At 37.5% G+C, this 18,009-nt stretch overlaps 1 protein-coding gene across 5 annotated transcripts in view; it reads left to right on the forward strand.

Moving 5' to 3' along the window:
• The first annotated feature begins 259 nt into the window (after positions 1–259).
• The window catches only part of WDPCP (WD repeat containing planar cell polarity effector), a 158,690-nt gene continuing 140,940 nt past the window's right edge, over positions 260–18,009 (forward strand). For 3 of the 5 annotated variants that reach the window (XR_009963985.1, XM_062614284.1, XM_062614283.1), the window contains exons 1-2: positions 260–321; positions 2,753–2,833. The gene's annotated coding sequence lies outside the window, so the exon portion shown is untranslated. Of the gene's footprint in view, positions 322–2,752; positions 2,834–4,679; positions 4,755–4,781; positions 4,860–18,009 lie in introns of those variants that run through there. The other 2 variants (XR_009963986.1, XR_009963987.1) reach the window with 2 other exon arrangements.

Here is an 18,009-nt window from a genome sequence, read left to right on the forward strand (position 1 = left end):
CAGGTGGCTGTGCTTCCGTGGTTGCTAGGTGACGGGCCGCGCGGCCAGCGGCGCTGGCGGTGCCTCCCCTCCCCTCCCCAGTCCTCGTCCCGGTCCCGTTCCCGTTCCCGCGGAGCTCTCGGTGGGTTCGGCGGCGCGGCCCGGACGTGCCCCTCCCGGGGTGGGCAGCCCGGCGGTCCCGAGCTGTTTCCGGGCGCTACCCGCCGGGGCCTTCCCCTCCGCTGCCGCCCTACCTCAGTGAGGCCGGCGGGCAGGGGCCGGGGTGGGGGTCGCAGGCGGCCCCTCCTCTCCTCAGGCCCAGACAGAGCTTCACAAAGTCCTGTCAGCTGGGTTTGGCCGTTTCGTTTGATTTACTTGTAACGGGGAAATTTGAGAGCTTACCCGTGCCATTCCGCTGTAACAGCGTGACTGAAGTAGCGGTCTGTTGTACAAAAATAAAACTACTCATTTAGTGGTATTTTTGATTGTGGACTGCAGTAAACTTTTTGGGTCTGTGCCAACAGTGAGGCTGATACTGGAATAAATAGCAACAGCAAAAGCCGGTTTCCTAAACTGTGTTAAAGAGAGCCTTGTGTGGTACAGTTGGTTATTTTCTTCCTCACATCCTGACGTAAGGAACCTCCAGACGAGGTTCCTTATTGGACAAATTCTGTAATTTATTATGAAGTCTCACTTCTCTGAATGTATTCCTATGGGAGTAGTGATAAATTTTACACTAGTCCTTATAGTTGACTGTATTTTATTGCTTGGTTTGGGTTTTTTAACGATCTAAACAGCATGTACAGTTATGCCATTTCTTCCTCAGTCCTCGGAAGTAAGAAGTTACTCCTTTAGGGCAGTGGGTGTACAGCATAAATATTTATGCTTGTCATGCAAAAGCGCGCTCGTTTTAGCACGTCTTGTTGCTAACCGCGCTCATGCCACAGCTCAAAACTGTGGCTTGAACAAGCCTCTAGCTGAACCTCCGACAGCTTCTGCAGTACAGAAAACTGCCGTGTTGGAGATGAAAAGGCACAGTCGTACTTAGTGTATTTTAAATATCAAACTATAGTGATTTATATAAGTTAATAACCGTGCATTTTTAATACGGATGAAGATTGTACCTAGTTTATCCCTTCAGGGGATGAATTCGAAAGGCAAATAGCTGCAAGAAAAGCTGAGGTCTGGTTTGCTGGGAAAGGTAGAGAAGCTTGGTAAGTAGAAGGGAGCTTGTTTTCCAGTCAGATTACTCCAGAGTGTCTTGAGATGCTTTACGCTGGTGGTGCTAACCTTTTTTGCACCTGGATATTGTACAGACTTAATTAACACGGTTTAAGATTATTTAAGATTTAAATGTACACAAAACCTGATGTGTACATGACATGAGCTAATTTCCACTCAGCATAATGGGTTCAGTTTAAATTGATTGTTTATCAATTCTCAAGTAATTCAATGTTAACATGCTGTAAACTGATTTGTGTGTGTCAGCATAGCAGTTGTGTGGGGTTAGTGGATTTCAGTTGATTGAACTTCCTTCTGTAGGTAAGGCTCTGTTTTCAGTCTTGGTCCTTTTTTTGGCCAAGCTTATGCTCCTTGAGTTATTTGGTGTTGGAAGACAACAACATGTCTTGTGTCAAAAGTGATTTGTAATGAATATGTTGTAAAGCCATGTGTAAATGCTTTTGTGTGTCAGTTTGTTTTAAATCTGTTCCCAGTATAATTAGTCTGAGATGGAGTTAAATTGGTGTAAGGCTGTTTGCACTGTCTTTTGTGCCATTTTAACTGAGATACCATAAAGTTTTGCCTTCTGTGAATGTGAGCTGATTTTTAAAATTAGTGAAACTTAACAACTCCACTCTTTTCTTGTTACTTGTCTTAGATTTTATTTCTACTTGTTAAGCTTTAGTATTGTCAAGGAAAATATAAATGTATGAAAATGAATGAGTGATGCTTTTGTCATCCCATCTGTTTTTTTAAAGTCCTTTTCCTGGTGTTTTTTAGTTTCTAAAATACATCCTTTGCTTCTGGATGGAAACATTTCTGGTGGTGTAGGAAGTTTTGGTCCTTGGTAGTGTTCCTTATGCTGTCGTCACTGTAGGAATCTGTAAACATACAGTGTTTGAGTCCCTGCAACCTGGTCTTCCAAATCTTCTCTTCCAAATCTTCTTCCATCTTCTCTTTATCTTCAAAAAGTGTGGTATATTTCATTTTTTTTTCTGCTTTATTAGTCTTAACACCTTTTCAAAGTTTTAAATATTTTCATTCCAAAAGGAATGCTGGTTTTCCTGTCAACTTTGTCGTCAGATTTCCTCCAGTTTGTTACTGTCTCATAATTTTCTTGCCACATTTGTGCTTTCTACTGACAATATTGTTTTTTTTTGAGATCATAAGGTAATCATATGATGTAATTTTTTAATACTCTTTAGTGCTTCCCCCATGTTTCATTAGTATGTTTCTTTTGTGTAGTGCTTTAAGACAAAGTTGCATAAATAAAACATATGTGCAAAAGAAGTAACAGAAATTTAATGTACACATGGATTAAGCTCTCAGTTTAATCTTGAAACACACTTTACAGCTTTCGCTCTAAAAAGCTATTGAATTGCTTGGAATTGGTGTAATTAAACAATACTTAATAGTCTAGATCATTTAATTTCCATTTTGAGGGGATTAAGTATTATTTTTCAAGACAACTAGTATTTTTGAAGGGTAGAATGACAGAATTTCTTTCTCTTGTTTTTAATAGATTTTAAAATAAATTATTTTCTCTTAACAGCTGCTGTGTTCTTTAACTGTATTTTGGATGGAATTTTGGTTTTCTTCATTTCCACCTATAGAAACAGATGAATTTTTTTAGGTAAGTTTTTACACATAATTTTCAATAATTTGTAAATTTATGTTTTTATTGTGTCCACATATAATGCAGTTTTTCTTTTATGCGTTTACTTACAATTTTTAATACAAAAATGTGTCTTTTGTAGCTAAGTCTATGTGATAAATATGTTTAAAATGCTTAAGACTATGTGGAGTTGGAACTAGATGGTCTTTTAAGGTCTCTTCCAACCCAAACCATTTTATGATTCTATGTAAAAAAATAAATTAAAAAGGCCAGTTTCAGTCCTAAAAATAATATTAGAATTGGAATGGTTTTGGAGCCTCTTCTGAGTTATGATCCAGTGGAAGAATAATAAGGGATTTTTCAGAAATGAAAGAAAGCACTACAAAAAAATACTTAAATGGGATTAAGAGGATCAAAATCTATTTCTTAAAGTATGTGAGAAATCTTAAAAAGACTTTGAAAAACATAAAGTCAGATATAAGCAAGAACAATTAAAATCTTAGTTTAGAAAATTAAAATAGACACATTTTCATTAGGAATTTGTGGTTTTTATACATTATTTTTTGTGTTCATAATGCTAATGTCCAAAGCTAATTTTTCACTGTTAATTTCTAAATTCAGAGTTATGTAATACTGCATAGACATTAAATGGTATGGTCAAACTGGCATAGCTAGAAATTCCGCTTATAACCCTGTTCTTTTCCTTTGGTTGGGTTTTTTTGCTGTGGTTCAGAAAACTTTCTTAAAGAGAAATTTTACCTTCTGTAGAACTAGTTTCATTTTATCCTATGGTTTCATTTTTCCTTCTTAATAGTTGAATTTTTTTTTACATAATTAGAGGTAATTAATCATTCATTAATTGATTTATACAACCTTTAGTATATTTTTAATAGGTAGATAGGATGCCATAAAACATTCTGTCCTCATGTGCCTCCTATGAAGAGACACAAATTATATCCTGCAATGTGTGTTAATAATCTTTATGAACTCTTAATGAGTCAAATCTTAATAAAAATTGTGACCAGAAAGTTCTTTTTTATTTAATATTTCTAATTAAGTTAATCATACAAACAGCTACGGTATGTGTGACATAGCAATTAAGGCCTCCATTGGTGTCTGTGTGTAGTTAGATCTGAGGTGGTTGGTCTCACACTCACATGCCTCCAGTGCCTGGAGTGCAGTTCAGGTATTGCAGGGCTCGATCACTGGCTAGGGATTGTGGTATAGCACAGCGGCTTGGTAATAGCAGCCCTGTTGTAGGCAAAGATTTAACATCGTCCACCATCCGTGAACTGTTTTGGGAGGATTTTCTTCTCACAGTTCTTAAAGTACAGGGTATAGAGAATCCCTGTTAAAAATCAAACGAAGCCAACCAAGATGTACATATATGCACACAAAGCCTTTGGTATGTTGGATGTAAATGCAGTTGATCACTGAATCAAAAAGAACAGAAAAACCGTGTTGCTGGTGCATGAGAAATAGTCTTGCTGGATTCTCTTTTACCTTAAGACACACATTTCTTGGTTGAAGAGACACTTTGTGACAATGTGTATGAACTTTCTACTTGCTAATTGCAGTATGTGGAGGAGGTTGGTTGTGATTTGTAACTTCTGAGTGAATTAGGTACTTCTTCCCATGGTAGGTGAGCTGAGGAGTTAGAGGCTTTTGCAAACCACTGTGAGACAGGAAATGGAGAGACGGGAGAAGTAAAAACATCCTTTGAACATAGGAGAATGGCATGAGTACAGCAGAAAGTTCTTTTCTCTATTTGCTGTCTGCCTGTTATGCTAAGTGGGTTTCCAATTAGTTAACTATTTGAAACACTTTCATTAAAGTGCGTCTAATGAGATTTCTTTCCATGCAGACTATATAAAAGTAATAAAGCAATTGCCTTGGAAAATAGGACTTCCTAATTCAAATGCAACAAGAAGAATGTCAGGTTAGAGATATATGTAAAAAGAATGCCACATTGATCACAAGAAATGGTACATTTCCTTGGTTAATTGGATTTTTTGGAGTGTGATGAAATTGTTGTATTGGTATGGTGAGTTTCCAAGGCATATACATCACATTGCTTCTTTTGAATGAATGTTGTACCAACCTGTTTTAGTATGTTCCCGCTCAGTAAAACTGGCATGTTAATGCATTAGCTGTGCGCATATGAGCAATGAAATTCTGCTTTTTATGAACATCTGAAATTATCTTGGTATTATGCAATAGCTTCTTCATTCAGTTTCTTCTTGTTTTATAAAACAACATGAAAGTGTTGATGTGTTCTAAACCCAGTTAGAATAGGCAGATTGATCTTCTAAAGAAGAGATAACCTGTGTAACAATTCTACAAAATTACAGAGCTGCCATTATCCAGAATGAGTTTTTCTCCCTTTTTCCCTCCAGTTATTCAATGGTGTTTTAAAGAAAATATCACTAGAAATACCTGGGGAGGGAGAATGATGTCTTACAATGTTGACTTTTTAAAGTTAATTGTTTAAAAACTAACTCTTTGCAGAAGGAAAATACCTTTTTTTTTTATCTTAATGACATTTGTATGTGAAACATAACTTTTAGAACATGGATTTATCAGTAATAAGCTTAAGAGCCAGCTAAACAGCTTGTTTCTTGTGTGGAGGCTTGATTGCTGCTTCACAGATTTATTTTGGTATCTGGCCTACTTTTGGAAACCTTATTGAAATTGTTTATGCAGCAGTAGAGAGACTATGGATGGCTTTGGTGTTGCTTATAGTACTGTCCATATTCAGTGTTTCTACTGATCCTTGAGGAAATAAAGAAGAAATTATATTTATTCATTCTGCTCATGTGATCACAAGTACTCAATTTCTCCACATGTTTGTCTTTAGTCAGTTGCACACTGTAAAGCTAAATAGTCACCTTCTTTTAATGAAAGTGTAGGCCCATGATTCCAGCTGAGTCTGTTTGCCATACCAGTGCTACATAACTTCGAGTTTTCTGCAGCTCCAGAGCATACAATGTGTATTTTTATTGGTCTTTCAGTTCAGAATGTTGACAAGAGCTGTGTTGGAACCCATGAGAATGATTCTCAGTCTCATGCTGTAAGAAATCCAATGTTTAAAACTTCTGGGCATGTCATGGAGGCAGAGTTGCCTTATCCAGCTGGAATGGTGTTGAGGTATTACTTCATTTGGACTCATCATGGTAGTTGTACTGCCTGAAGCAGTGTTCTGAGCCATTTTGAGGGGAACCAGCAAGCTTCCTGTAGGAGAGAGCCAAGGAGTGGGTCTGTAAGTGCCTGGTATGAATGATAAGGGAACTGTGGCATGGAACAAAATCAGGAGTGTGACCACTTTTCTTTTTTTGTGGACACAAATGATAGAAAAGAAAGTAGCTGCCTCTTTGGATGAAAAGAGGCTTCTCCAGGAAGTAATCAACGAAAGGGAATCAGGATTATAGGTAGTATTTTTCTTGTTTGTTTCTAGAATGATACAGCTATGCCTTTTTGTTAGGTTTAATTTGCAGTCTACCCTTACCTGTATTGAGTAACCATGGTAATGTACTAACACATGAATGGTGAAAAGGTTGGATCCTAATTGGGTACTTTGAGTCCTATTGAAAAGCTGTTACTCTGGCTATACAGTAGAATATATACTTTTTAATATGGGCAAAACCATGTATGTCTATTTCATGATAGGTAATCCCATTTATTTGCAACAATGGGCAAGATACTGCTTTTCAAGTTGCCCACTGTCTGACTTAGAAGACTATAAAGTATTGCAATGAAATGGCCTTTTCCTTTTAAGGCTGTCTGACAAACAGGGTCTAGCCTCAGTATATTAGTCAAGGGAGCTAGAAATACACCACAGTTAAATTATGGGTTTGTATCTCCAGGTGGTGCTTGAATTCATGGTTGAAGACTGTAGAAATTAATTTTGCTAAAGCAAGAAACAACAGGACATTAAGCTACTATGCCAGCTTTAGATGTACGCTTCAAAAATTTTTTGCTGCTCAGCATTATTCAGTAATCTTTAACTCAAATTGCAGGAAATATTTGAAATTCCATTCTAACAATATCCAACAGAGAATATTAAAGAAGCATTAAATTTCGAATGCCTGAGGGAAAATGTTCTCTTGCAACACTGTGGGCATTTGGATCTCACTGGTATATGCAGTGTTATAGTCTAATGTTATGCTTTAGTTGGTCTAAAATGAAAGCCCAATTTTAATTCTATCTCCAAAAACTTGGCATACTGCAGTGAAAAATAATTTATTTGAATGTTGTGTTTTAATACATTGCAACTAACTTTAAAGCTTCCTTATATAAGATTCCCACTATGGCTTTTTGTAATCTGACTCTTTCATTAAAACTTCAAATATATTTCCAAAGACTTATCTCACTGCTTTCATTGCTAATTTACAAGTTATGAGATCCCAAAGTTACCATGAAAGTTCTTCTCACGTTATGCAATTTTTCTCTTAATAAACTGAAACTTTAGATTATCTTTGTAAATATATAAAACACCAAACCAGAAGACAAATACACTCTTAAGAGGCAATATGCAAATAAAAAATGGGATTTAAAGATATATTTGCACAATTCTGCACTGGTTAATTTGGCAAACCCATTAGTGAACTTAAGTCAAAAAAGTGCCAATTAAACCTTTATGGTTTTATAGCCTATATATGCCATGTTTGATAGCAAAGCTATTTCAGAAGTGAGTCCCCAGCTTACCAGATGCTGGGGAAAGAGCAGAAGAGTATTTCTAGCAGATTTAGAAAATCTCTAGCATGGATATATTTCTTGCCATACAGTTAAGTATCTCGGTATGTGGCAGAACAAGGGCAAGTGGTATGTTACTGTTGGGAATTTAAGATCTACAGTTTTTAGAAAAATAGTAGGGTTCTTTTCCACCCATAGCTTACTTTTTTGCTGTTTGCACTTTTGGCTGGTGTAGACAGAGTAGTGTCCAGGAAGATATTGATGGTGTGATACTTGATACCTGCTTAGAGTTTCATTAGAAGCAGGCTTTTTAATAATAATGGGCCAGTTGCCTGTGAAATAGGACCATTGTGACTTGCCTGACAAATAAGATTGGGTGGAAATGTGATTTAAAGACTTCAAAACTGCAGAAAGAATTCAGACTAACAGCATACTTCAGATGGTTTTAGATGCATAATAAATGCAATTTAATAAATGGTTTTGTCTTTCATCATGTGGATATCAGATCTACAAGTATAGGTATACATGTATTATCATGCAGACATTAACCCATTTGTACAATGTAGCCATGTGGGGCACAAATAAGTGAAAATTCATTAACCGTATCATTAGTTTAACTGCAGTGCTAGACTCAGTTCTTGCCAAGTTAATCTCCCTGATTTCTGTAATGAAAGCTCGTGCAGTATCACAGCCCTAGTGCAGTATCTGCTGCCCCTGGTGGCAACTCCCTTGTAGTACTGGTGGACATCAGTTTGCCTGTTCAAGGCCCCTTTTGGCCTCTGAATTACCACATACCTTTTAATGGGAGCTGAGGCCTACTGATGGTTGATAGGCTGTTTTTGCATCATAGCTGTTCTCAGGCAGTTGTACCCAAACTTCAGGCAAGTGGAGATGCTACCTTGTAGAAGATGCAGTTGTCATTATATAAAGTTGTCTGTTTGACTGCGTCTCTTGGAAGGCAGGAGTATCCACATTGGGGTAATAACACTATTATTTAAGAAAATATTTAAAAAAAAAAAAAGTGTGTAATTTTTGGACAGAAATGACCAAACTCTAAAGAAATGTGCCCTTAAAGAATATTATGCAGTTTTGGAGGGCACTTTGGTTTTGTAGATATTGAGCCTGTATTGCTTGAGAAATGGAAAGCTTGTAAAATGCAGAAGAAATATATGTTGGAAGAATAAGTCTACATGGATGTCAAAATCAGTCTTATTAGATGGCTGTATTTCCAATTTTATTGTCATAAAAAAATCTGTAATTACACTTTTTTGATAATTGTTATATTGTCTGTTCTTTAAATAGTAGTGCAAAGAAAACCAGAAGAAAATGTAAAGCTTGATGTGCTGTGGTACAAAGCACATCTTACCTGGTACTCTGTTTTACCTGGGCTGTGTATTTAAGTAGATTATTCCAAATCCATTGTTTTGATAGCTTTAATTCTGATAACTGAATGTAATGCAGTGAGTTGCAGTGAGTTACCTACTGCTTATATTATAGAATCATAGAATGGTTTGGTTTGAAAGGGCCTTAAGGCTCATCTAGTTCCCACCCGCTGCCACAGGCAGGGACACCTTCCACTAGAGTAGGTTGCTCCAAGCCCTGTCCAACTGGCCTTGAACACTGCCAGGCAGCCACAGCTTCTCTGTGCAGCCTGTTCCACTCATGGTGGAATTCCCTCTCATAATAAGAAATTTCTTCCTTATATCTAATCTAAATCTACCATCTTTCAGATTAGAACCGTTGCCTTTTGTACTAGACACCCTCATGTAAAAAGTCTCTTTCTTATAATCTTCCTTGAAGTATTAAAAGGCTGCAATAGGGTCTCTCCAGGGCCTTCTCTTCTCTCAGGCTTTCTTAATAGGATAGCTGCTCCATTGCTCCAGTCTTCTTTGTGGCTCTTCTCTGGACCCACTGTAACAGGTCCACCTTTCTTGTGCTAGGAGAACCCAGAGCTGGATGCAGTACTACTGGTATGGTCTCACAAGAGTGGAGTAGAAGAGGAGAATCCCTTCCCTTGACCTTCTTTTTCATTATTCTTTTTATGCAGCCCAGGAAATGGTTGGCTACTGGACTGCAAGCACACATTGCAGACTTATACCTGATTTTTCATCTGTCAGCATTCCCAAGTCCTTCTCTGCAGGGCTGCTCTCAATATGTACATCCTCCAATCTGCACTGCTTCTGATGATTGTTCCAACCCAAGTGCAGGGTTGGAACTGCACTTTGCCCTGTTGAACCTCATGATGTTGACACTGGCTTGCTTCTCAAGGCTGCCATGGTCCCTCTGGATGGCATCATGCCCCTTAGAAGTATCAACATCACCACTCAGCTTGGTGTCATCCACAGGCATGATGAGGGTACATTCAATCCCACTATGTCATTAATAAAGATACTGAGCAGTACTGGTCCCAGAACAGAGACTTGAGGGATATCATTTGTTACTGATCTCCATTTGGATCTCCACTGAGTTGTTGTCCATGCAACTTTTTGGATGTGGCCATCCATCAAGTCCTTATCTTTACAATTCAGAGACAAAGGTGTTCTGTAGGACTGTGTCAAAGGCCTTAGAGAAGTCAATGCAGATAACATCGGTTGCTCTTCCCATGTCTACTACTGCAGTCATTCTATTGTAGAAGGCCAGTAGATTCACGAGACACAATTTGCCCTTTTCGAAGCCACATTGGCTGTCCCTATCACTTCCCTGTCATCCGTATGCCTTGACATAGCTTCCAGGAGGATCTGTGATCTTATGGGGCACAAGATGCGGCTGTCACACAATGCAGAATGGCGAATAGGTACCTCCTGTGATAGTCCATGTCATTACATGTGAGGAAGCAGACATGTTTTTTAAATATGAATAATTTTTAGATATTGGAAGAGTTCCCTGGTAAATGTAATTAATACATTAAAATAGAAGCAAAATTCTTAATGATGTAATTTCAGTAAATGAGGTGCAGCCTGTGGGAGAGTTTATGTGAAAGCTCAGAATGTTCATTGAGTGCTGCTGGCAAAGTACCCTATCTGTTAGGAGGGCTGTGAAATTGATTAGTGTTTCAGCTGGCTGCAAAGGTCTCTTTACATGGAATTCAGGGTAAGATTGGTACGCAAAACTTATGACACAGTGTCATTCTTGCGTTAAAATACGAAATTCAGGCAGATAATGCAACAGTGGCATTGGTGGCAGTTTCATTTGAGTAAGTATTAGGTAGTAAGCAGATCTTACTCCTCAGGGAACTATTTGATTTTAGAATAACTTGATTACATTACATTTCATTAAAGGGCAAATTAAATATTTAGATTCCTTAAAGACTTAGCTAGACTTGGCACCTGTCAATGCTAATGTTTAACTTTATCACTTTTCTTCTTTTGCTAAAAGGTTTTTTGTGTTGTTTTCTTTTGTGTGTAGAATTTTTAATATATGATTTTAGAACCCTCCCAAATGGCTTTTTTCTGACTCCGCTTTGCTTTATATCAAGTTGTATCCCTATTCTGTACATGACTTAATAAATTAACTGCACTGCTGTCATACTTGTTTTCTGATTTTGACTCTCAACACTATGCAACACGTTCAATTCTAGTGCGTGACTGAACTGCACTGCGGTAATCTTGAAATTATGCACATTGTGCAGGTGGTTGAATGTTCCTTAAAAAGCAGCCTATTAAACTATGCTGCCTATAATGTCAGCAAATAAATGCTAACTTCAGCATTAATGTTCTCCTAAAATACATGCTGTGCTGAGGTGATCAGTCACTCTGAATTCAAGGAAATAAACATACAGACACTGCATAAAGCTACAGGAGTGACATACCTGGGAAGGTGCTGCTGCTGCTGCTGGGTTTTCAGAAGATGGCATGCTGTGAGTTTTAAAACTCCTTAGTCATGGGTGAGCTGCAGTAAATGTCATTTTGTAATTGAAGCCATGCAAGTTAGTTATTCTGCACTTACTTCTAACTTCCTTTTTCAAAAACTTCTTTGCTGGCTTCAAAGAAACGTTGTCATCATGAAAGGAAATCATGCAGAATTTGCTGAATGGGGCAAGGAAGCAGAAGAATGAAAATTCTGCATCTTTTTTTCACATATATATAATAATTGTCATCTTTTTCATGGATTAGTGTGGAGATTATGCTTTTGGCCTTCTGCTTACAAGTAAAATAATAATGAAAATGGTGAAAATATTGCTGCTTCCTTTCATGTGAAGGAAACTGAAAAAGCCAAGTGTGGCAGCTAACTAGAATGGTCAGTTACAGCTCTCATTTGAGGCAAGATTTTTCCAAGTTTCTTAGAATTAATGCATTTTTAAACAATGTCCTTAAGTGGATGAAGCTGTAGTGGGTTGACCCTGGCTGGACACCTGGTATCCACCAAAGCTGTTCTGTCACTCTGCTCCTCAGGTGGACAGGGGACAGAAAACCGAACACAAGGCTTATGGATCGAGGTAAGGAGAGAGAGAGATCACTTACCAATTACCATCACAGGCAAAAGACTTGACTTGGTGAAATTTAGTTTAATTTATTATCCATCAAGTCACAGTAGGATAATGAGAAAATAAAAACTAAATCTTAAAACATGTTTTCCCCACCTCTCCCTTCTTCCTGGGCTTAACTTTAGTCTCTACCTACTTCCCCCCAGGGTGATGGGGAATGGGTGTTGTGGTCAGTTCATCACATAGCTCTTTCTGCTGCTCCTTCCTCCTTGGGAGGACTCCTCACACTCTTTCTCTGCTCCAGTGTGGGCTCCTTCCCACAGGAGACAGTCCTCCACAAATTTCTCCAATATGAATCCTTCCCACAAGCTGCATTTCTTCACAAATTACTCCAGCATGGGTTCTTCCCCTGAGGTACAGTCTTTCAGGCACAGACTGCTCCAGTATGGGTTCTCTATAGGGTCACAAGTCCTGCCAGCAAACTTAGGTTGTTCGCACAGTGCTGTTTATATTTCCATATAATATATAATTTATAATTCCATTATATTAACACTTATCTTTGATGTAAATTGGAGTCAAATGAGAAATGGGTTGGCAAAAAGAATGGGCCAAGCTGTGAAATGACTGATAATTAGAAGATGCACAAATGCAAAGAGCAAACTCAGAACTGAACATGCTACTTGGAATTTTTGAAATTGTCTTTCTGATGACTCTATTTCAATATTTTGGTTTTGTGTGATATTAAGGTATAAAATCAAGCTTCTGTGAGAGCTCAGATCATGCTTTTTGGGGAAGGGAATAGAGAGAACGTGCACTGTTATAATGGTTGTTGGTAATTTGGGGCTGCTGAACCAATGCTATTCACAGTGACATCCTGTCTTTTCAGACAATGAAGTAATTTATTGAAGTAATTAAAGACAATTACTTGTAATAGCAGAAAATTACTGTAGTTGTTTTGTTTTGCAGATAACAAATGCAGATTTATAATTTCTTTGACCACATCCAAGGGTTTACTACCAGAATTCACAGAGAAAACATAAATATTGTTCTGTTATGCTTAATGTCAGTGGTATGAATTTAACTCTTATTTTAAAATCAGTCAGGACAGGTTTCATCCTAATGTTAAAACTGGTCCACAACAGTTTAACATAAGCCCATTGTTGGTTTTAAAATGCTCTTCATGTTCTGTCACACCTGTTGATTGCAAATCAAATGTACAACTGGAATGGTAATGAGCACTTTTTGAAGGTTTTGAAAGGAGAGTTTAAATGAATCTTGATGTGAAAGTTAAGCTGTCTTTAGAGTGCTTTTGCCTTGTTGTGGTTTCATCAGGTAACTCCAGGCCTCTTAGAAAACTTGGTCACTTGGATGCTATTTTCTCATGTTCTATGATAGTTACAAGGTGCTATAATGACATTTTCTGATTCAAAATGGGGAAGGCCTTTGCTGGCAGATGCTTTTTAGAAAACCTAAAAAGTTAAAAATCTGTCTTTAAACAATTTCTTTTGAAACATAGACTGTATCTGATGCAGCCAAGAGCTGCACTGAATTTGCAGTAACCTGGGAAGTTGTAACAAAACGTGTAACTTTGCCTATATCCGAGGGCTGCTGTTCAATCAGACTGCCTTTTTTTTTGTTAATGATTGCGGCTGAAAAGATTCATCAGAGTGTAAAGAGCAGTCATTCATATAGAAGACATTCATATCTATGTTTGTTGATCTTTGATGATTTTATCAATTTAGAGGTCATACCTAATGAAGCTATACATGCTGTGTTGAGAATTAATACAGATAATTCTAATATTGTTCTTATTAATTGTACCATGGCCAGCTTCTTTGTTATGTTTTGGTATGTTTTTTCCTCTGGTCAGTATAAATTTTGGCTATGTACATAGTATTGCCTATTTTAAAAACATGCCACTTATTACTTTAGAACCCTATTTTTTTAAGTGACATAAAAATATCTGTTTACATATAATTGCAGCTTTTCATTTAAACCATTTTAACCATCTCCAGTTTTGCGTGTTAGCAAGGTCTTTTTTAACCTTAGAAACTAAAAGTGAAAGACGAGCAAATGGTTTGAGATTAGATGAATAATTATGTTAATGACTGTGAAATAGAACCTGAGGAATCAAAAAAATTATGATACAGGACTATCAAGATGGTTTTCTAAATGCTGAAGGTTTAGATTGAATTGGATAGGACATGCAGCAGAGCAACTGAGAGAATTACAGCCTCAGGGGTTTGTTCTCTGGCTTAAGCAGAAGATGAGCATATTTTAAGGATCTGAAGTTGTTTTCAGTTTCCCATCTAGGACTTGCGTGTGTGTGTGTGTGCATGCGTCTGTACACCTCATTGCAGCCTTTTGATTTCAAGGGACAGGGCAGATCACTGTCCTCATAAAGGACCTGTATTTAAAGTTATTAAGCAGGTTTCATTCCTGAACTTCTGCCCCTGGTGAGGAAGGTGCTTCTCTGTCCTTATCTCTCGAGTTTCCTGCTGGGCTTTTCCTGCTAATTTTGCACCAGGTTAGCAGAAGGTGCCATTCATGGGGCTGAATGCTTGAGTTTGAGTCTTGACAATGAGCAACAGTACACCTGGAGTGGCTGTCACTCAGTCAACTCCTGCTTCTTTTGAGGTTATACAAACGCAAATAGAGTCCATTTTCGAAAGGCACGTGGACAAAGTAGATGCTTTTTGCGAAGTTCCTTGGTAGAGGAAAACAATGCCAAAAGGACTGGGAAATGCAGTGCATTATCATCAAGATGCACTAGAGGGCCCAGCCTGCATACAACCTTTTTGCAAGAAGAAAAATTAGTAGTAAGCTGAAGGAATTTCTGAGAAATTACGGCAAAATTAGGAGGAGAAAGAGCTTTCTGAAGCCAACAGGGCTCAAAACAGGACTGAATGTGGAGAAAGGTGATAGAGTGACAAAAGCATTCAACCTGAAAATGTAATCAGACAAGCATGTTCCCCTGCTGGAGAAGGGATTTAGCAACTTTGAACTCAAAATCATGTGATTTCTTCCTCCTCCTGGCTAGATTAAAAGGGGGAGTCATGTTTTTAATATTATATCATGCTTAACAAACCATTGCGTGCTGTGTCAAGTTCATTTTCACTATCAGCTCTGGCTCAAAACCATTGCTATCTGTAGTCTAGCCTGAAGGTGACAAGAGATTTGAATCATTGTAATTAGGCACTCATCATACTGCAAAAAGATACAACTATCTTGATGAATCCCTATAAAAAAAGAAGCTGTGGGTTTTATTTTTTTCTTTGACTGCAGTTCGTGCCTGGGAATGTGAGAGCAGAAATGAGCTCAGCAAGAAGGTGAGGTACTTTCCTCAGCATGACAACAGTTGTCCTGTTCTCTGTGCATAAAAAGTTAAAGAGGTTTTTGCCCTGCCAAGTCCTGTTGACACCTTCAAGTGTTCTTGGGCCTCTCCCAGGTTTTACTTGACAAACATTTTCATATGTCCCACTTCTGTCTGATTTTGGGAAATAAATAAGAATTCACTCTCCACAATTAAGCAAGAGCTATGAAATGAGTTATTGTTTGCCTTTTAGAATCATAGCTCCAGGGCGCACTTTTGCTATGAAATGTAAGTGATGAAAAAGTGGATCTGTCTAGCAAAGCCAGAATTGTGTTTGGATACGGCAGAAGTGGGCTATAAGGAACTTTATCCCTCTGGGGAAAGGCATTTCCGTACACACCAAAATGTAGTTTTGTGACCCCTATTATAGCTGCCCCGTGTTAATAATTAGGTTTTGTTCTCATTTTCTCCTACATTTTAGGAAGAGTACGGTAAACATTCCTGAAATATGTACAGCTTTCACCAGGCAGAGGTGCATTGCACTTTTTACCCTTTCATGACAAGAACAATGAGTTACGCTTCATTCTTTTTCTCTGAAGATACATTACTTTGTCTTATCACTCATCTGTGCATCTTTCCTCAGAGACTGGATAACATTCTTTTCGATTATTAAGATCTTAAATTGTTCAAAAATGAATTGGGGAATGGCATTTATTGCCCAGTAGCATACTTACTGTGCCGTGGAGTCTTGTCATAGCCATAAAATTGTTTGAATTCAGGGTCCTAATGCCAATTTGAAAGTGCTCTGGTTATCAAAAGTGAAATGGAAGGATAGATTTACATACTTATTTTAGGCAGTGGTAGTTGAAATGTGATAATGTACTTGGGTTGCATGGGGGAAGGAAGTGACTTACCTGACATGACTCTATGAACTATGGATCTGTCAGAGTTTTGAAGAATGGGTGTTTTTAATGAATATGTTGTATAGTTTTATGAAAAACTAAAGAAAAAAAAACATGATTATGCTAGTTAATGTTAAAACTAAATAGATTTGGGATGTACTGAAAATATATTTGAGGCAGAGTTCTGTAAAAACTTTCTGGAGTGAGCAAGTACTAGTTTTGTTGGTCATGGAAACTGTCTACTGGGATTAGCATTTAAAACAGTTAATCTGCAGTACTAAAATACTGGAATGAACTTGAATTTGTAACCTTAGATATATGACAAGTAATGTGGCCAAGAGAGCTGGAGTTAACACTTAGCTCATAGTAGCAGGTGTAATTTCCATGTAGACACCTGATGCATTTACATTCGGAACACTGTTATTTTCAGTGTTCCGAATGTAAATGCATCTGCTGTCTACATGAAATTACACTTCATTCCCTTTTTTCTTTTTAAATCATCTGACTTCTGTAAGCAAAATCTACCGAGTAAAGGAGCAGCATTTTTCTTTGATTACCTGAAGGGACAACTGATCACACAGTGTACTTTTCAGTTCCCGCATTAACTTTTGGAGCTTGTTGACTGATTTGATGGATTAGGTAGAGGTCTTAAAAGCTCCAAATGTGTATGTATTTTGTGAAAATCTAAAGACACCCAAATTGGTGTTCCCTTCCCTGGGCTCCTCAAGAAAAGTCTGACCTGAGCTTAAGGATTTTTTTTTGATTTGTCCTTCAATATCAGTCATTAAATATTTACTAATTGCTGAGAAGGCTCATCACTTTGGACCAGCCACACTGTGCTGCTTGCTGCTTGGCTGGCATGAGAGTTGTATGGAGTGGCAAAGGAGAGGAAAGAAAAGGGTATTGAAGGACATGGCAATAAAGAAAGTGAATGAGCTGAATGTAATGTAGAAGCAGCTTGGGAAACTTGAAGGAAAAGCATGGAACCTAAATGGAGGTTTCAGGGTATGACATAGTAGCATTGGGCTTGTAGATCGCCAGTCCATAGAAAATCAGACAAGTTACAGTGTTGTTCACAGTTTGTATATCCTTTGGTTTACAACCTGTATATATTGTGGCGTACAAGCACATTGAAAATAACATTTTATGTACTGTGTAATTCTTGTTGCCATTTTGTTTCTAGTTTGATCGCTTACTCATCACGGGAAATTTTTCTGTGTTTTCTGCTGACAGAAAAATGCTTCCCTGTTCTTACATGTTGATATATTTCCTCGTTTAAGGGAGAATGTTTGTGTTGCCTTTAGCACAAATGATGTATACATTTGCATTTCTGGAACACTTTCACAGCTTCCCATTTGCTTTTATCTCCTCCACAGAATGAGCATCTGTTTTCTAGTTTATCTTTTGTGAAGATCAGCCCAGATTGTTGATTACAGGCTGCAATAAATTAACTTGTCGACTTTTGCCACATTTCATGTTTATCTTTTATATCTGAACAATGTTGAAGATTTATTGAAGACTTTAAAAATTAATCTGAGACATAAATGTTTGAGAACAAAGGCTTGTTTTTTTTAACTGTCTTTTATTTCTGAAAGCTGCTACATAAAATTGCACTTCTCTTTCTAAAACAAGCTTTTAAATTTTAATTGTTGAAGGGTTTTTCTAGTGATTTATTAGACGCCTCCCTTTGTGCAAAACTGAAAGTATATTATCATAAAACCAAATGCTATTGTCATCTTTACTTGCCTAAGCCGAACAACAGAGAATTTGAAAATACAGTTTGTTTAAGGTAAAAAATACAGGTTTTGTGATGTTGTGTTCTTTAGTTTGCTTTTAAAGGAATTTACTTTCATACTATTGTCTT

Source organism: Pezoporus occidentalis, unplaced genomic scaffold (genome assembly GCF_034315485.1).
Source record: "Pezoporus occidentalis ecotype Australia unplaced genomic scaffold, CSIRO_AGI_Poc_V1 ctg175, whole genome shotgun sequence".
NCBI classification, from domain to species: domain Eukaryota; kingdom Metazoa; phylum Chordata; class Aves; order Psittaciformes; family Psittacidae; genus Pezoporus; species Pezoporus occidentalis.